Raw genomic sequence first — 20,437 nt, forward strand, 5'->3', positions numbered from 1 at the left:
CGGCTTCCTGGAGTCCACTCCTTCTCTAAGGATCTCACCCTCATCTATGTCTCTGCCGCCTCCTAACTACCAATAGCAAGGGCACCAGTGCCCCTGTTTGCCGGGGACAGGACCTGTCTGGGGCACTGTTGTGGCATCATTGTTAACAGAGCTGCTCTTCACTCTGAAGTGTTCAGTTAGGACAGTTACTTGCACGGTCCCCTCACTGGCGACGCAAACACCCCATACCTGTGTGTTTCCCCTGGATAGCTCAGCAGCAGCTCAGGCTCAGCACGGCCAAGGCTGAATGCAGATGCCCTCCCTCCAAAACCTGGCCTTCTCCAGCTGTGCCTTCCTGGCGAGGCCACCTCCATCCGTCCGACTGTGTAACACAGAAGCCTGAGTGCCATCCCTGGGGCTCCCCTCACCCCCACCTCCCACCCCTTCCTGGGCCCCTGCACGGATCACTGGCCTTGTTCCCTTCATTTCCCTGGCCCAGGTTACAAAGTCTCCTTCCTGATCACGTGCAATAACTAACCTCGCAGCTGCTCTGCCCATCTGCCTACGCCACACCCTTCCAGATCCTTCTCCACCCCAGCAGGCAGAGCTGTCATTGTGAAATGCAAATCAGGCTCCATCTCTCCTCTCCTTTCCTCCCTTCCGCCATCCCTATCACCCTCCCTCTCACACACAGCCCCCTCCATGACCTCCCAAGCCTGCTGTGGCCTGACCCTCCCCTCTATACTTTTCCAGGGCCTCCTAGCACTCTCCTCCCTCAGTTTGGGACTCCTTGTCCTCCCTCCTTCCTGCCTGGTGCATGCTGCTCCCTTCTCCTGAAATGCTTTCCCCTCCCTGCCTCCCAGGCAATGCCCACTCTGCCTCCAAATTTCATCCATCATCCTCTCCTCAGGAAGCTTTCCCTGATGGCCTGACCAGGTCACATTCCCCCATTATTTGCTGTCCTCTCTGGGGCCTCTCCTTCCTGGTAGCTTCTCAGCAAGGCAGTTTCATGGGTGTATCTCCACTAGACTAGAAGCTCTCTGAGGGCAAGAGCCCTGCTTGACTTCTGGCCCAAGGTGGCTGCAGGGTCTGCAAGATCATCAGGGCCCCCTCCAATCTGACACTTGCAGAGGGGACCCCTGGCCTTGGGCCATGCTGGTTACTTGGGTACACTCCTTGCCCAGAGCTCCACAGCACCTTAAAGGCAGGGTCTTTCTGGCCATGCCTGGCCCTGGCCTGGCCTCCCTAAGGAGCCCTGCCGCTGGGGGTGCTGTGTGGGAACAGGGCACAGGCCCTCCTTCCCAGAGCCCACGAGATCTCACTTTCTCCAAGCCCAACTCCCCCAGGAGTCAGACCCCAGCTGCCCTGCACTGAATGCTGGCTTGCCCTAACTCACTCGGACCCCACCCTGCACTGGGAAGGAGTGTCGCTGTCCCCGTTTGACAGGTGAAGACACTGAGGCCCAGAGAGCTGAAGGGGCTGGCCCAGGGGACGGGCTTGGGCACTTCTGTTCTCACACTGCTGCCACGACACCTAATCCATCAGGGGAAGTTCCCTTTAAACACAAAAGGGAACGGTGAAGCCACACGCGGCTGCCCTTGTCGAGAAACCACTGCCACCTCTCGCAAGCTAGACAGCGTTCCCCAAGGCCCTCCTCGAGCTGGGTGGGCTGCCCGGCTGTGAACACAAGGACACCTCCGATTCCGTCCTGTGAATGTTGATATTAGTGGTCCCTTCCTTCAGGGGCTATGGGGATCTCAAAAGATAAGGCAGGTCTGGAGTCCTGCGCGGTACGTGCCGCATGGCAAGCTCTTTACGGACAGCGCAGGGATGCGCTTTGATGCTGAAAATGATTCTCTGGGACAGGTGGATCCCAGTCTGGGTCCTCACAGGCGCTGTGCACCCAGTCGCCGCGAGATGGCGGTGTTGCGCCCCTCCAGCCTCCTCGACTCTGCACTTGAGCGCTGAATGTTAACAATCCTAACAGGTGAATCGCTTGAATCCGGGAGGCGGAGCTTGCAGTTAGCGGAGATGGCGCCACTGCACTCCAGCCTGGCGACAGAGCGAGACTACGTCTCAAAAAAAAAAAAAAAAAAAAAAAAAAAAAAAAAAAAAATCCTCACAGGTAGCAAACCAAGCCAGGCGTTAAACCTGCACTCAGAGCCTGCACAGCCGCTCACTGCTCCCTTGCAGGGATTCAGTAACGATACTCAGAACCAGAGCAGGCATTTGGGGCTGCCCCAACCAGCTGCTCTTCCTGCTTTCTTCGCCGAAGCTTCCCCGGGGCTCTTCCGGCTCCCAGTCCCAGCCTCCTGTGGTCAGCTCCTCCTTGCCCAGCCCCGTGGTCAGTCCTCCTTGCCCAGTCGTCGTTTGCGGTAGAGCAGGGGCGTGATCATTTGCAAATGTCCCAGAGGGCCCCCTCCAGCCGCTTCACATGGGTCTCAACTCAGGCTGACTGAGGACATGACTTTCTGCTTCAGGCACGGAGCCCAGATCACAAATCCAAACCCCGCTAAATCTAGAGGCCATGGGTCCCAAACACCAGTCATTTGCTGACCACTGTCACAATTTTTTAATATCACTCCCATCAATAAAAGCTGGATTGTTTTCATGAAGTAGAAGTTGAAAGTAAAAAGTAATACAAAAACAAAACAGCGGCCGGGCGCGGTGGCTCAAGCCTGTAATCCCAGCACTTTGGGAGGCCGAGACGGGCGGATCACGAGGTCAGGAGATCGAGACCATCCTGGCTAACATGGTGAAACCCCATCTCTACTTTAAAAAACTACCAAAAAAAAAAAAAAAAACTAGCCAGGCGAGGTGGCGGGCGCCTGTAGTCCCAGCTACTTGGGAGGCTTAAGCAGAAGAATGGCGTAAACCCGGGAGGCGGAGCTTGCAGTGAGCAGAGATCCGGCCACTGCACTCCAGCCCGGGGGACAGAGCGAGACTCCGTCTCAAAAAAAAAAATTAAACTTCAGTTAGATATAGTTGCTTTCTCTCTCAAAAAAATTTGGGCGTGGGAGGATTAATAAATGTTAAGGTTTTTTAAACATATATTAAGAACCAAACAGACTTTCTCTTTGAGGACTCAGAAAGTCCTCAAAAGACTTGTGAAGGAGCAAGAATTGGAAAAGACTTAAATGAGGTTATTGCTTCGTCCAGGAGCCACCAGGTTATCACACATCTCACACCCTGGGCAACCAGTGGTAAGCACTGGGACCAGAGGGAGAAGCTACGTGCAGGTGGAAGCCAGAGCTTGGCGTCCTGGGAGGAGGAGCTTCCCTACGTGACCAGGAGTTGGGGTACCCCAGCAGAACCTGGCCTCTGCTTGGCACAGGGGCATTGGGGACCAGCCAAATCCTGCAGGCCTTCCAGAGCTCCGAAATACTTTACTTATTAAGCTTTCACTTAAAATCTCATTTGTAACTGCACTGGAAGTGGCCGATTCACAAATGTGATGCATCAGATATTAGCACGTTGGAACCACCAACCTGTCACCGTGTGGTATGAGGTCATCTCGACTCTGTAAGCCCTCAGCATACCCAGGCTTCTCCCAAAATCTGTGAGTTGGAGCACACACACAGAGAAGAGTCTGAAACTCTTGTAATTTGCAGCTTTTTATCTGTGTGAATCAGAGTTCCCGTTCATTCCGGTGCAAGCACAGACACACGCTGGCTTAGAAACCAGCAGCGGACACAAACCTCTGCTGCCCAAGTGTTGCAATCCTCAAAGCAGCTTTGTGGTTGAAAGTGGAGATTTTTACCCACGACCTCAGGATCATGAAGCCAGCACCCAATGGTAAAGCAGTCGATTGCCAAACCTCTTCTGAAACGAATGTGAGGCTTTCACAACAGTAATCGGCACTGGCCTTAGACTCAGGCAGGAGGGCACCTGCCACGGACCCCACACTTGAGAGGCCCTTACGTGTCACAGACCCACACACAGGACGGGTTCCTGTGTCCCTGAAATACAGCACTCAGTGCTGGCCTGGACTTAGCATCCACTCTCGCACAACCACTGCCCAAGCCTCGAAGAAACGTTGTCTGCGTCTCCCGCTTGACAACATTGAAACAAAGGCCACTGTGTCTAAATGCGTGAAGGCAGGTAGGTTGTGCATCACCAACAGAGACAGACATTGTACTGTAGCCGAGGCAGGGTCTGAGGGGTGGAAGAGCTGAGGTGAGAGAAGAGGTGCAGTCATTGAGTTGTCTGGTCCTTGCTCTCTGATAGCAGGAGTCCAGGAGCCTCTTGCCTGACAAAGTCCAGCTTCCCATGGAGCAGGTGTAATTTATGAATCACAGTCGACTGCATTCAGTTACCCACCCAGATGGTACCAGCGCATCCATATGACGCGCAGTCATCTCTGACATCTTGCTGACCTTTAGGCACATAAAAACACAGCTGTACCCAGTTTTTTTCAACTGTATTGTTACACAGGACAGAGGCTAGAAAATATTTTATTAGAACCCAGAGATGGGCCCTGAGCTGGCATTGTCACTTATGAGCCGTGTGGCCATTACTAAATTTACAATAAGTAAATGTATCCATTTTGGCTGGGCATGGCCGTTCATGCCTTAATCCCAGCACTTTGAGAAGCCAAAGCAGGAGGATTCCTTGAGCCCAGGAGCTGGAGAGCCTGGGCAACATAATGAGACCCCCATCTCTACAAAAAATAAAAATAATATTAGCCAGATGTGGCAGTGAGCACCTGTAGTCCCAGCTGTTTGGGAGGCTGAAGTGGGAGGATTGCTTGGGTCCCGGTGGTCAAGGCTGCAGTGAGCTATGTTCACACCACTGCACTCCAACCTGGGTGACAGCGTGAGACCCTGTCTCAAAAAAATAAGTAAATGTATCCATTTTAATGTATAAAAACAATGTAAACCAGTAAAATTAACTTTTTATGTAAAATTTTTCATATTGGCCTTCAAGTGAGATGTTTGTTATTAAAATGCTTCTGTGGTCGTTTGGTAAACAGTTTGAAACTTGAGCACGACGATTAGCAGGCCCTGCCGAACTGCACTGCTGACGCTGCAGGCCGAGCCGCCGCCTCCCTGGCCCTCATGTGCATTCTCAGGTCGGCTCTCGGTGGCTGCCTGCAGTGGTGACGGTGCCACTGGCTCCAGGCAGCTCTTGGAATGAGCTGTGATTTGTGTCTCCTTTTGCAGCTCTGACCAGAAAGCCCACATCAACCCAGAAGGACACTTGCTCCTTCTGATCTGCAAAGGCTGCCTCCCAGAGAGGCCCGGGTGCCCACAGGCCTGGGCCCTGGGGCCGTTCCCACAGCTGGCACGGACGACCTTCTGAACATTTCTGATGTCATCCACCTTGTCTTCCTAGGATCTGTGCTGTCCTTAAGCGGCTGTGCTGTTCACTGGGATCTGGGGCAAAGTGCTGGTGCCCGCCTGAGGAGGATAGGCGGCATCCCTGGGGGTGCAGAAGCGGCGCCGGGTGGAGATGGCTGCCAAGGGCAAGCGGTGGACAGACAGAGGGGCTTCCCCCCCCTCGCAGCAGCTGCCCCTGCAAGGGTAGCTCTTAGGAGAATAACCACGGGCAGACAATGAATTGTGGGCAGAAATGTGGTGGTGAGGGGGTCTCAGTCCTCAAGGGGGGTCCCACCCAGAGTCCCCCCAAGGCCAGCAGCCTCCTGAGCCTCATTCCCGTGGAGGAAGGCTCCGAGCTGACCAAGCCCTGGCCCGATTCTAGGTGTGTCGAGCGGTGGAGGAGTGTCAGCCCAGCAGGGAGTTCCGCGGAGAATTTCCTCCCGGGGAGTGGGATGGAGGCTGGACAAGTGGAGACCTCCGTCCCCAGGGCCCCCACACCCTCACAGCCAGCAGGGACGCCCGGGAGGAGGCACCGGGTGGGCACCGAGGTTGGTACACACCTCCATCCCCAGGGCTCCCACGCCCTCATAGCCGGCAGGGCCACCTGGGAGGAGGGCACCAGGTGGGCCCCGAAGTGGGTCTGGGTTTGAGCCCTGCGTCAGCACCTGCGTGCGTGTGACCGTGGGAAAGGCACATCCTTCAGCAGGTGTTTACTGTATACCTACTGTGTGCAGGGCCCTGTGTACCCGTCATCACAGCAACCCAACCTGCCCCTTAGGCACACCTTGGCAAAATGTGGCCCTTTTCCAGGTGCCACCACCGAGGCTGCAGGTGCTCCAGAGGAGCTGTGGCAGAGGATGGGAGCGGGGCCGGCTGGGCCCTCTGACAGAGCCACCCTGAGGCTGCCCACCACTGACCGGGCACCCCAGCAAGCCCAGGGCAGGACTTTGTGATGCGACAAATGGCTCAGCCTGGCCTCTTTTCCCCCAGCTCCCCTGTTACCACGTTGGGGGGGGTCCCCTGGGGGAGGGCCAGCCCCACTGTGTCCACTCCTCCCCGGCCAACTGGTCACCTCTGTCGCACCCGGCCCCTTCATCGTCAGGTAAGGAGGGCCTGGAGCAGGAGGGGCACGGGCTGCTCCAGGAGGGGGTGGGGTGTACTGGGGGGGCCTGGTCGGGCCAGACAGGAGGAGGGGCTCCCAGGAGGTGGCCCTGGAGTAAGGAGGCTCAGCTCGTAGACTCGGGCGCAGATGGCCTGGGTGGGAACCCGGTGCCGTTGCTTACCTGTCATGTGATCTAGGGGCAGTGTCATTACTTGTGAGCTGCAATCTCTCTGGCAGTAAAATGGGCTACTCGGGTGCCTTCCTCACAGGGATCCTGGGAGGTGAAGTGAGCCCCTCCGAGGGAGACCCTGGCACTTGCCCCGTGTGCAGAACGTGCTCGATAGACATCAGCCTTGTCATCAGGCCCCGGAACCGGCCGCCACTCATGCCTGTCTCAGCCAGGCTTGGGCGCTGTCCTCTGGTCACCAGCCGCTCGTTGATTCCCCACCTACTGCCATGCTGGGGCCTGGCCCCTTCATCCTGGTGGATGGGGGAGAGCGGACGGCCAGAGCAGGTCTGCCCCGTGTACCTCTTTGCGTCTACATCCTGTCATTCTCGCCTGGCTGTGGGTGGCACTCAACTGGGGGAAGGCTTGAGTCCCTGGCAGAGGCCTAGCATTCGGTTTTCTGACCTTGAGTCTCATCTGTGAACGAGCTTGCCCAGGGGACTCTGTGTGCCCCACAGGGTGTGACTCAGAGAATAAACTACAGGCCCTCCAAGGACGCCCATGGCCACCCCCAGTCTCTCCCACTACAGAATGGCAGATGCTGCGGCCTCACTGGGCTTTCGGTTCCCAAATGTTCAAGACCATCCCCTTCTATGTCCAGCGAGCTCCATTCAGGGCTGAGCGAGAACGGCCTCCCAGATCCGGATCCCACAGGGAAGGGCAGGGCTGCAGTTTGAACCTAGACCTCTCCAGACTGTTCCGCTACAACCCATGGCTGCCCATGAGAACCACCTGGGAAGCTTTGGGCAACACTGGGACTGGGACACCCAGTTCCCAACCCCAGACCACAAGTGGAGTCCCTGGTCAGGGGACCCACCCAGGCCTGTGATCCCAGCTCCACCAGCAGAGGCCACAGACTGGGGGTCCAGGGCCTCAGTGCGCTGCCATCCCCATCAGGGCGCTCCAGCCCTGCTTCCCAGCCCCTCAGCCCTGGCTCCCGGTGCTCCAGACTCACACTTGGTTTTGGAGTCTTTGCCCAGGAGGAACCCCCAAACCTGTGCTGGTCCTTCCTGCGGCGGCAGGCACTGGGGAACCCTCAGCTCTGAGTGTGGGAACCCATGCTGAGACCTTATCGGCACGGTAGGTCCAGCCAGGTTTGAAGTTGGACAGGCCCCTCCCTGGAGGGACACCTGGTCCCTTGCATACACAAAGGCCACAGAGCCTGTTAGTTGGAGGCACCTAGGGCCTCAGCCGTTCTGACCTCACCTCAGGAGGCTCAGCTGCTCTGACCCCAGCCCCACCACTTCCTGGCAGGATGACCTTGGGAAGGCTGTTTTGCCTCAGTTTCCTCATCTGTAAAATGCCCGGAACAGCAGCTTCCTCATGGGGAGGCTGAGACGCCCCGTGGTGTAACACAGGAAAGATGCTGAGCTCTGCTGGTGGGGTGGGGGCGATGAGTGCTCCAGAAATGGTCCCCACGCTCCACCGTATGCCAGACCCTCTGCACTTGGGCCACCGTTTCCTGCGCCTTCTGTAGGAGCAGCATGGCCTCGGCGCACGCTCGCCCTGTGTGAGCAGTGTCACTCTCCTCCCGTGCCGTCTCTTTCCCATTTTAAACATCTCCAAGGTTACAGCCAAGGGCAGATGAGGTCAAGTACAGCCACACCGCCCCCCTTCTTCCCTTCATTTTGTGAAACTTCGCTTCTGGCAAACACGAGGCCCAGAATGTTCCGCCAGGGCAGCCGCAGGTGCCCAGCTTGGGGAGGGAAGAGGCGCCGAGCGACCCCCCCAGCCCCTGCCCTATGCCTGCCCCTTGTCTCCGATGTGCCTCCGCCACCCCTGCAGGGCCCCCGGCTGTGCTGGAGCCCAGACCTGAAACTTGAGGGAGAGATGATCCTCCACAGACTCCTCAACAATCCTTCTGTCGGCGTCTAATCCCCCTGCAATTCCTCCTGAATGAGTTTCCTGTACCTGACATCACCAGTGACCACAAACTAAGTGGCTTAAAGCAACAGAAACGTACCCTCTCATCGTTCCAGAGGCCAGAAGTCAAACTTCAAGGCATCAGCAGGAAACCCGCCCTCTGGAGCTTCCGGGAAGGATCTTCATTGGCTCTTCCAGCTTCAGGGGGCTCCAGGCGTCCCTTGGTTCTAACCGCTGCCTCTGTGGTCTCATGGCCTTCTTCCCTGGGTCCTCAGATCTCCCCCTTTCATACATGGACGCTTGTCATTGGATATGGGGCCCACCCTAAATCCAAGATAATGTCATTCGAAGATTCCTAACTGAATGACTTCTGCAGAGACCCCTTTTCCAATCAAGGTCGCATTTACAGATTCTGGACACGTCACTGGGAAGCCACCATTTGGTCCTCAACATCCCGTCTCCTCTCCCCTCAGATGCGATGGCGTCACAGCAGCGACTTGGAGCCATGCAGGGTTTCTGTTGTGGTTGTTCACTTGGGTAAGCTTCCTGCTCTTACCGACAGTGGATGACACACTCCCCACTCCCACGCCACTTCATGTTCCTTTGGGAGCGGAGGGGGTTGGAAGAATAAACACCCAGATCTTCAAGACGTAAAGTCCCTTGGAGAGAACCCAGACCAGCCCCCTTATTTATGGATGAGAATCCTGAAGCCCAGATTGTGGCTTTTGAACCAAGCTCGCAAATCCATCTGATTGTCTGCACCCTCGTCACCACCCTCGCCTCTGGCCCGACCTTTGCAGCAACAGGTCCTTCTCCCAGCAGCCAATGGTGGCCTTTCTGCAACCCCCATGAGAGCCTGCTCCTGCCCTGCTCTTCCTCCCAGCCCCAGCCCCCTCAGGCGACAGCAGCCTCCATCTCTGCCCCGCATACCCCAAAGCTCAGCCTTGGCACTGAACCCCACAGAGCCCCGTCCCCTCCTGTGTCGGCCTCGGCTTCTTTCCCTGCTGGGGGACATCGCTGGGCCCAGCTTTCCTGGCTAAGGTCTTTGGTCCTTAATCTTACTCCTGCAGAAAGTCTCTAAGCCTCCTAGACTGGGTTGGGGGGAATCTTCTCAGCCCGCCCAGCAGCATGCGCCATGGGTGTGGCATTCGCCTCCCGCTTGCTCCCCTCCTCCGCCTGTGAGCGCCTCTGTCTGACGGACCCCGGCATTTTCCCCCCCAGAGTTAGCCCCGTGCCGGATGAACAAATAACATGTGTCCTGCCCCAATTCCCTGGCCAGCAAGAAGCTACCTCTGGCCTGCTGGCCATCAGTTCAGGGCTCGTTGTGGCCTCTGCAAAGGGAAAGCCAGCAGCCACTCCTGGGGATCCAGGAGCTTAAAGGTGTCCTGCAAGGGCTGAGCCTTCTGGTGTTGTGTCTCCAGGGACAGAAAGGCCAGGCCCAGAGGGAGGAGACCGTGACCCTGTTCGTCTCTTGCTTAAGGAATGCATGTCGGCCCAATTCAAGCAAGGGTACGTAGGGAGCACCTACTATGTGCCAGGCAGTTGAGATACACCAGGGAAGAGAGCAGAGGACACCCTGCCCTCTGGGAACCTGCATCCCAAGGTGGGGATTCAGACAAATGATCAAGGAAGTGTGTAGCACCTAAAGTGCCAATGAGGCTGTGTAGAAAAATGCAGGTACGTGAGGGGGAGGGAGTTCCAGTTTCATGCAGGGAGCGCTGGCCTGGCTGAGGAGACGCTGGAGCACAGACCTGAACTCACTGAGGCAGTGTCATGTGGACGTCTGAGGGAGCAGTGTTCCAGGCACAGGGAACAGCAAGTCCAAAGGCCCTGGGGTAAGAGTGAATCAGGAGCAGGGAGGAGCCCAGGGAGATGGAGACGGGGACACGGGACGCAGCTCAGCAGTGACTTGTCGATATCTGGGGTGGTCAGCAGAAGGCGCTGTTCAGGTGTGGGTGTACCGGCCGCTGTGTGGAGGGTGCGGTGGGGGCACCGTTCAACTGGGAGGCTCTGCAGCAACCCAGGGTCACAGGGAGGGGCCCAGGGGTCAGAATCCGAATCTATTTGCAGGTGGAGGTGGTGGATTTGCTAAGGGATTGGGCTGTGAACGAAAGAGGGGGCAAGGTTGACTCAGGGTTCAGCCTGAGCCACTGAAGCAAGAGAGCGGGGCTGGGGAGGGAAGGAAGAAGGCGTGGGCAGTGCCAGCTTTGGCGCCCAGGCGGGGAGAAGTGCGAGTTCCCAGAGAGAGGAGGTGGCTGGGCATGTCCTGCCCCGGGTTCACCCTTTACCCAGAGGCCCCTTTCTTCTGCTGAGCCTGCAGGCAGGGCCTCCCCCACCCACCCAGGTGGGACCCAGCCCCCCGGCCCACCCACAGCTGAGTGGCTCACACAGAGGGACACCGTGTCCCTAAGCACCTGGGACACAGCCCCACTGCCCTCACAGCCCAGCAAGACTCCCAACCCCGTCGTCGCTCCGCCCACTTCCCTGCTCCTTGCCACCCAGAGCAGGAGGCAGCATGCCTGCCAGGGCACCCAGCCTGTAGGGACGGGCAGGCCCACTAAGCCCTCCTTCCAGGACGTGGAAGTGTCAGAGACACAGCTCGCAGTTAGGGGCCTGGGCAGCACCCAGAAACCCTGGACCTCTGCCAGCTGCAGACTCTTCCTAGTCGGGGAAAAGACCCCAAACCCAGGCCGGCTGACCCAGCGTCCAGGCCCAGCTCTGTCTCCCCAGCTCCTTCGCTGCTAATCACAATAACAATGGCAGCGACCATTGCTGCAGAGGTTACTGTGTGCCAGGCACCATTCCCAGTGCCACCCGTCATTCTCAATCCCAAGAGATGGCTGCTGTCTTCCTCTCGATTTTGCCCTGAGGAAACTGAGACCCAGAGTGGTTAAGTCGCTGGCCCGGGCCACACAGCCGGGAAGCAGCCCCTGAGGCTAGTTCCTGACTCCACTGTCTCTCGGCCCTGTGGGGTCAACCCTCTGTCCCCGTCTCCGCTATCACCGTCTTCACCGCCAGAGCTCCACGCCCCCGGGCCCTACTGCTGACCTCAGACCCACAGGACCCTGCCAGTCCCCGGGCCTCCGCCTGTGCTCTTCTTTCCTCCTGGAGTGCTCTTCCCGTGGCTGGCTCCCCACCCACTCCTCAGGCCTCAGTGGAAAAGCCCCCTCTTCACAAAGGCCAGCCCTGGTGGCCCATCTTCCCTCCGCATCGGGACCCTGTCTCGCTTTCCTGCTCATTCATTCATTGAATGCAGCTGTACTGAGCAGGCTGTGAGTGCCGTCTGGGCCAGGGATGCAACAGAGAATGAGGACAGCACGGTCCCAGCTTTGGCAGACCTGACCTCCGGCACAGGGTGTGCGTTCTTGGGCAGAACTACCAGCATGGCCCGCACTGTCATCTGACCCTTCTCCTTTCCATCCTGTTTCTTAAATATTCATGAGCTCATCGAATCGTGCCTGAGATTAGCTGGTCTTCCCGCATGACCCTGGAGAATCATTGATTGCCTCATCACCCAAGTGAATCCTTGTTGCCCTACCCTAGGTCCCCCTCATCTTGGGCTCTCCCCACCCTGCATCTGCCATTTCCACCCTCAGGAAATCCCTCCTGTTCCTCGGTGGGAAGGCAGAAACACCAGAGTGGCTTCAAAGGTGAGCCCTCAACTGACAGAGCTTAGGGCCGGTGTGGCAGATGGCAAGCCCTGAACTGGTTCCCGTGCTTCCCAGAATGGCCGCTATCTGTGGAGTTCTGTAAAGGACAGGCCTAGTTTGAGCCCCTCAAGACCAAGTTTTGAGTCTCCTCACTGTACTGGTTTCTCTGTTCTGAACATTTTCCAACTTGGTGTTTCCATTAAGCTGTGGGGCTCAGAACCTGGTATCATCGATCAATGACAAATCAAGCAGGACCATCACCTCCCACATTCTGTAGACTGTGCCCTTATTAATGTGACCCAAGATTGCAATATAGAAAGATCGTCATCCTCTTGCCTCTCCCACTGATCCTAGCTATAAGGCAGTGGTTCTCCCCAGCCTATACAATGCAATCATTTGAGAATTTTAAAAATCCAGTATTATCATCTCTGGAGATGGTCTCAGGTGATTACAGTGGGTAGCCAGAGCCGAAAGATGGAGGTGCTGGTGTCCCATGGCCTCCTAGTCCTCTGAGCTCCAACCACCATCCCTAACTCCTTAAGTCCCTGGTCCCCAGGCCTTTAAGGGTGATGGTCGGTATTTATGCCAGCTGCTAACCATGGTTCCCAAAGTGTGTTTCAGGGAGCACTAGTGCTACAGAGTGCAAAGCTGTGCATCTCCTTCCAACTCCACTGTTCAGAAATATTACACTGGTAACGTGAAATTGATCATGGTGGGGGTGTTCACACCACAGATATTGGCACACTGCCAAACAGTGCTTTCCACAGTGCCCCACAAGGCTGGTGGGGTTTTTTTGGTTTTTTTGTTTGTTTGTTTTTTTCTTGACATGGGGTCTCACTCTGTCACCCAGGCTAGAGTGCAATGGCACGATCTCGGCTCACTGCAAACTCCACCTCCTGTGTTCAAGTGATTCTCCTGCCTTAGCTTCCTGAGTAGCTGGGATTACAGGTGCCCGCCACCACACCTGGCTAATTTTTGTATTTTTAGCAGAGACAGGGTTTCACCATGTTGACCAGGCTGGTCTCGAACTCCTGACCTCGTGATCTGCCCACCTCAGCTTCCCAAAGTGCTGGGATTACAGGTGTGAGCCAGCCCCAAGACTGGTTGTTAAACATTTGACAACACAACACTGCCCTGATCACCCACTCCTCTCCCGCTCTGGACTCTGCCACAGCCTCCCATTGATCAAACCCAACCAGAAGCCAGCGGGCCAGAGCGCCTAAGGGTGCAGAGCCTGAGGCTCAGCCTCCTGGAGCTCAGAGCAGGACAGAGGAGGTAGAGAATGGATGGGGGAAGCCAATGGAAAATGATCATCCTGCCCACACCTGCTCTCAGGGAGACACGCACCTGGGTCACCATGTTCCTCCGTGTGAGGCAGACCTGCATGCCAGCACTGAGCCAGGTGACCACCTGGGAGCTGGGTGACCACCTAGGAGGCTCTGGTGCCCTGCTTATGTAATAGACCATGTCAGCCCCATGTACTAGAACCTCTTTTTAATTTTTTGGAATAGTGATAACATACTTCTACTTAACGAAAGCGATGCTCCATTTTGATTGATTTATCTCCAACACATTCCTGGGCCAGGAGTCAGGAGCTCTCACACTTGAGTATACATCAGAACCCCTGGGTTCGTGGGGGAGGTTAAGAACATGGTTGCAACCAGGCACAGTGGCTCAGGCCTGCAATCCCAGCACTTTGGGAGGCCGACGTAGGCGGATCACCTGAGGTCGGGAGTTCAAGACCAGCTTGACCAACAGGGAGAAACTGTATCTCTACTAAAAGTACAAAATTAGCTGGGTGTGGTGGTGCATGCCTGTAATCCCAGCTACTCAGGAGGCTGAGGCAGGAGAATCACTTGAACCCAGGAGGCAGAGGTTGCGGTGAGCCGAGATCATGCCATTGCACTCCAGCCTGGACAACAAGAGCAAAATTCCATCTCGAAGAAAAAAAAAACATGATTGCTTATCCCCGGAGTCAGACCAGTGTTTCTGATTCTGTGAGTCAGAAGGATGAAGGGTGCCCACGAACTTGGATTTCAAAATCCCCAGGTGCTGCTGGCCTGGCACCCCACTTTCAGAATTCACTGCTGTGTGTAGACTAAACCGTAATACTCCCCTCCTCTGAAAAATACAAAGTGGCTGGCTGTGTTACCACACCAGCAGGCATGGAGGAGGGGCCCAGCCTCCTCCTCGTGGATCTAGGTGGCATGCGTGGACCAGAGTTTGCCTTGAATGAAAGGCCAAGTGTTTGCAAAGAGGGCACCAGACGTGGGGAGCCCTGGGCAACCTGCCTGGGAATCCTCTGTGAGGTGCCGAGGTAGTACCATGGCCCATGTATTTCAAGGATAATTTGCCAAGAACAAGAAGAAGAGGCCTTGTTTACTCAGAAACCAGGAACTTACAGACCAAGCCCCACCCCAGCAGAGGAAGGAGACAGGAAATCGGAAGAGAAGTCTAGGGAGAGAAACAGTCACGTCCAGGCTAAGGAAGATGCCACATGTCAAGGCAGAGGAATTTGCCTCTCAAAGCAGGAGTGTGGCTGAATCTCAGAGACACGACATCAAAAGAAGCCAGACGCAAGAGAGGGCATTCTGTGCGATTCCATTTATGTCAAGTTCCAGAACAGGCATAACTAATCTATGGGGACAAAAAGCAGAAAGGGGTCAAAAAACCGAGGGGTCCCAGGCCGGGTGCAGTGGCTCACGCCTGTAATCCCAGCACTTTGGGAGGCTGAGGCGGGTGGATCACAAGGTCAAGAGATTGAGACCATCCTGTCTATCACTGTCTACTAAAAATACAAAAAATTACCGGGCTGTGGTGGCGGGCACCTGTAGTCCCAGCTACTCGGGAGGCTGAGGCAGGAGAATGGCGTGAACCCGGGAGGCGGAGCTTGCAGTGAGCCAAGATCGCGCCACTGCACTCCAGCCTGGGCGACAGAGCGAGACTCCATCTCAAAAAAAAAAAAAAAAAAAAACTGAGGGGCCCCAAGGAAGCCTTCCAGGAGGCTGGGCGTACTCCCCGTCTTGTCCTGGGTGATGGTCACAGGAACAGGCATCTACAGAGATTCACCCTGCCGTCCCCTTCAGTGTGGAACTCATCCCTCAGCCTGCGCCCACCCACACTCGGTTTCACAGCTTGAGTGCAGATTTACTGAGGCCTCCTTGTCCTGCTGGGCTCTGTTGACACAGCTAGGGAGGAGAAAGTCACCACCCTTCCCTGACTGTACAGCATCCTCAGTGCGCTCAGACAGTTTGTACAACGCAAACCCAGTGTGCTCAGACAGCCCGAACCAAGGTGGCTTCGAGGAGGCAGGTGGAGGCGGCCAGAGGATGCTAGTCAGGGCCTCGGAGGAGTTAGCAGGTTGAGAAGATGTTTTAGACGTCTTAGAAGACAAGGAGGCTCTCCCCAGGAGGGCGAGGGAGGGACCTGTGCGCCAGGCAGAAAGGACAGAAATGGTGTGTGCTCAGAGGAGAGTGGGCTTTTAATACGGCCGGAACATGAGGTCCAGGGTGGGGAGACCCGCAGGGCTGGGGGGTAGGAGGTCTGTGGCTCAGCAGAATCTAAACTTTTCCTCTGAAGGCAGGGCAGTCATCAAAGCGCTGTAAGCAAGGGAGGGGTGTGGCCTGCTTTGCAGGTAGAAAACTCGCTTGATAGGAGGGAGCAGGGGGTAGGATGCTGAAAGGCTGCCATGGAAACCCTGGTGCAGTGGGGGCAGCCCTCTGGAAAAGTGGGTGCAGTTTCTAATACACATCACCCTCACCTTCCCTGTGGCCCAGCAGTGCCGCTTCTCGGTCTTCACTCAAATGCCCGAATGCAAACAGATGGCACACAAAGACTCCCACGGGAATGGCCCCAGAGCAAGCTGGTAACAGTGAGCCTCCATCCCCGAGAAACAGAGCTGCAGGCTCTTCAGCAGGGGACCCGTTCAGCAGTGAGAAGGGGGAACCGCTGGTCTGCACGTCAGTGTGGTGACCAGCAGAGACGCAATGTTGAGCCACAGAAGCCAGGCACAAGAGAGAACGTCCTGTGCGGTTCCATCTATGCCAACATTGAGAGCAGGCAAAACTGACGTATGGGACAGAAGTCAGAAAAGGGGTTGACTGCTGAGCCGGGCCCGGTGGCTCACGCTTGTAATCCCAGCACGGGAGGCCAAAGTGGGAGGATCACCTGAGCCCAGGAGTTTGAGACCAGCCTGGGCCATATGACATGGACACACGGGCAGGAGTGCCCTTTTTTTTTTTTTGTGAAAGGGAGTCTCACTCTGTCGCCCAGGCTGGAGTGCAATGGCACGATGTCGGCTCACTGCAGCCTCTACCTCCCGGGATCAAGTGATTCTCCTGCCTCAGCCTCCTGAGTAGCTGGGATTACAGGCATGCGCCACCACACCCAGCTAATTTTATATTTTTAGTAGAGACAGGGTTTCACCATATTGGTCAGGCTGATCTTGAACTCCTGACCTCATGATCCACCCGCCTCAGCCTCCCAAAGTGCTGGGATTACAGGCATGAGGCATGAGCCACCGCACCCGGCTGGAATGCCTTTTTTTTTGCCGCCCCACCCGCACGCAATACTGGGTCTCACCCAGCCTGGAGTGCAGTGGTGTGATCTCCACCTCCTGAGTTCAAACTATTCTCCCACCTTAGCCTCCCAAGCAACTGGGATCACACGCACACATCACTACACCCGGCTAATTTTTTCTATTTTTAGTAGAGATGAGATTTCACCATGTTGGCCAGGCTGGTCTCCCAACTCCTGACCTCAAGTGATCCATCTGCCTTAGCCTCCCAAAGTGCTGGGACTACAGGTGTGACCCACCATGCCTGGCCTGGAATCACTTTTTGGCTCATCTGGTCTGGTTTTCAGAGCAGGAGCCTCAGAACCTCCTAGCCAGGAGTGCACTTACAAAGTTCCTGGTACAAGCACCGCCCACAGCAGGGCCGCGGAGATGCAAGCTGCATTCCCGCCGCTTCTCTGGACAGTGGAAAACTAGAGACAAATCTAGAGAGTGTTGCCCAGACCAGGGTAAAGCAAAGAAGGACCTCCAAGCAAAGCAGAGCAGTGCAGGTGGGGGGAGGCGGGCCACGGGCCAGCCCACGCCCTGGAAGGACAGAGCAGAGAAACCAGGTGGGGAGGTCCTCCCAGGTCAGTCCCTGCAGGGGCCTGTCAGTGCTGGGCCGTCAGTCTGGGGTGGGCCTGGGGGCAGCAGGAACCCCTGCAGTATGTTCAGTGGAGCAGGGCAGGGTCTCATTTGTAGTATGTCAGATTCCGGGGGTGTGCAGGACCTTGGTAGAAAAGGACAGGACTCTGGAATCCTGCTTTGCCTAGTGACAGGAGCCCAAAGGCCAGGAAACTGCCCGGAATGCCAGGAGGTCCGGCGCTATGGCTCCTCTGCAGAGAAAGGTGCAGAGTTGACTGGGCATGGCAGCTCATGCCTATAATCCCAGCACTTTGGGAGGCCGAGGTGGGCGGATCACAAGGTCAGGAGTTCAAGAACAGCCTGGCCAACATGGTGAAACCCTGTCTCTACTAAAAGTAAAAACATTTGCTGGGCATGGTGGCGTACACCTGTAATCCCAGTTACTTGGGAGGCTGAAAACAGTAGCTGGGCATGGTGGCGTACACCTGTAATCCCAGTTACTTGGGAGGCTGAGGCAGGAGAATCACTTGAACCCGGGATGCGGAGGTTGCAGTGAGCCAAGATTGTGCCATTGTACTGCAGCCTGGGCGACAGAGCAAGACTCCATCACAACAACAACAAGAAAGAAAGGTGCAGAGTGCTCGCAGGCTGGGCTGGCCCTGTGTCTGGGGAGGGGCCTGGCTCACATGACTCTCAGTTATGTCACTGACCCTACCTGTGCCAGAAGTCAAGGCCTGGAGTGTTTGTGGAGTCTGATAAGAGCAGCACACAGGGTTTGTTTGGTTTGGTTTGGTTTAAAGCAGCTGTGGGGAAAACGAAAGTGATGGTCCTTCCCCTTCCAGAGGGGCAGTGACCTCTCAGTCGAGGGCCGGGGACTCGTGCTGGAACGGTCACACACTCGTTAGGAAGGAATGGAAGTCTGGGCAAGGGACTGGAGTCTGCAGACCTCCTCATGCTGCAAAGTGACCTCCTGGTGTGCAGGGGACCCGGGCACTCGCCCTTAGAGCCACTGTCACTTCTGGGTCACAGGAAACCGTCAGGGCCCTTAAGGGCAGGGACATGCAGGTGGGGCTCCAGTTTTCTGCGGAACGAGGGAGGCATGTGCAAGAACCCCCGCCGTGGGGACTGACAGCCCTTCCAGGCAGAATTCTAGCACAGGCTTGTGGGTTAGGAGCCTGTAGGAATGGAGAAGCTGTCACCCAGAGGCTCTATCCTGGATTCCCCGAGAGGGCCATGCCACATGCCTGTCATTCTCGCTGTGCCTATGGACTGCTCCCAAGGAGGGTGTAGGCAGAGAGGCCCCTGGTGGAGTTTCTCATCCTGTCCTGCAGTAGCAGCTCTCAAACTCAAGCAAGCATCAGGACCACCCAGAAGGCGTGTGAAAGCGCAGACTGCCGGGCCCACACCCAGAACTTCTGATCTACTGGGTCTCGGGTGAGCCTGAGAATCTGCATTTCTGATGCATTTCCAGGTGCTGCTGGTGCTGCTGACGCTGCTGGCCAGGGACCCACACTTGGAGAATGACTGCCCTGGAGGACAGTTGTTGGGAAATGCAGGCTACATGACAGGAAAGCCAGTGGCTGCAGAGAGCTGGACGATTAACACCCACAGGGTTTGGTGGACAGAGGTGGGGGGTACCCCCCATTTCCTGAGGAGCTAGGAGGTGTCAGGCAACAAGTCACCTTGGAGAACAGGCATTACTATTCCTATTGTATAGATGAGGAGATTGAGGCTCAGAGAAGAGAAGCAACTTGCCCAAGAACACCCTGGGAAGTTCCAGAGCTGAGACGCAACCCAGAGTTCCTGACTGCATGGACAGGACCCTTTCCATTCAGCCCTCTTCCAGTAACAGAGCTGTGTCCACTGGAGAAAGCATCTCTAAGGGTGAGCCACAGGGCTCTGTCTTCACCTTTGGCCAATTCAAAATTATCATCAAAAATGTAAACATATCGACAGGCTCACTCCTGTAATCCCAGCACTTTGGGAGGCTGAGGCAAGCGAATCACTTGAGTCCAGGAGTTTGAGATCACCAGCGTGAGCAACATGGTGAAACCCCATCTCTACTAAAAATACAAAACTGAGCCAGGCATGGTGGCACATGCCTGTAATCCCAGCTACTCAAGAGGCTGAGGCACAAGAATAACTTGAACCCAGGAGGCAGGGGTTTCAGTGAGCCGAGATCGCGCCGCTGCACTCCAGCCTGGGTGACAGAGCAAGATTGTCTCAAAAAAATAAAAAGTAAGTATATGAAAGGCGTGTCAATCCATATGTGTACAGTATAAAGCCAAGAGGAGCCACGCCTGCTGAAAAATGTTTTAAGAGTTGGCTTGGTGTGGTGGCTCATGCCTGTAATCCCAGCACTTTGGGAGGCCCAGGCGGGCAGATCACCTGGGGTCAGGAGTTCGAGACCAGCTGGCCAACATGGTGAAACCCTGTGTCTACTAAAACTACAAAAATTAGCCAGGCATGGTGGGGCATGCCTGTAATCCCAGCTACTTGGGAGGCTGAGGCAGGAGAATCGCTTGAACCTGGGAGGCAGAGGTTGCAGTGAGCAGAGATCATACCACTGCACTCCAGCCTGGGTGACAGAGCGAGACTCCATCTCGAAAAAAGAAAGTCTATCAGCAAAGTCTGAAAGCAACAGGATTCATTCATTCATTCAATTAATATTTATGGAGCTACTATTATGCCCTGGGCCCTGTGCTAGCCATCTGTGATATACCGAGTAAACTCAGCAAAACACAGAGGGTCCTTGTCCCACCGAATTGCCTTTCCTTATGATTATTGTTCATTATACAAATATAATGGAAATTAGCATTTTAAAAACTCACAAAATTCCTTGGCCCCAGCAATCAGTCTAGCTTCTTTCTTTCTTCCTGATCCCTTTCCAGCTCCTGCCCAGTGGCCTACACGTCGGACGCGGCATCATCCCGGTCTCATCATCTGCTTATCTTGTTGCTGCTCTGCCGCCTGGTTCTCTAACTCTGTTTCTTAAGGCTGTATCATATTCCTCTCTGGGCATTTGCCAGCGTTTGCTGAATGGTTCTCATAGTCGGACACCGAAGTTGTTCCCAGTTTTTCACTATTAATATTAATGTTAATGCTGCAATTAATGTCTCCTTGTCTGTTATAACCATTTCTCGCTTGGGCGTTTTTCCCTTG

The 20,437-nt window shown here is 55.7% G+C and overlaps 2 protein-coding genes across 2 annotated transcripts in view; both read left to right on the forward strand.

Annotated features, from left to right (window-relative positions):
* NECAB2 (N-terminal EF-hand calcium binding protein 2) overlaps positions 1–20,437 on the forward strand; it is a 434,498-nt gene that overhangs the window by 354,960 nt on the left and 59,101 nt on the right. The window lies entirely within an intron of this gene.
* OSGIN1 (oxidative stress induced growth inhibitor 1) overlaps positions 6,308–20,437 on the forward strand; it is a 34,569-nt gene continuing 20,439 nt past the window's right edge. Inside the window, exon 1 of the mRNA XM_050775049.1 lies at positions 6,308–6,399. The gene's annotated coding sequence lies outside the window, so the exon portion shown is untranslated. The remainder of the gene's footprint in view (positions 6,400–20,437) is intronic.

This window comes from Macaca thibetana, chromosome 20 (assembly GCF_024542745.1).
Source record: "Macaca thibetana thibetana isolate TM-01 chromosome 20, ASM2454274v1, whole genome shotgun sequence".
Classification (NCBI taxonomy): Eukaryota; Metazoa; Chordata; class Mammalia; order Primates; family Cercopithecidae; genus Macaca; species Macaca thibetana.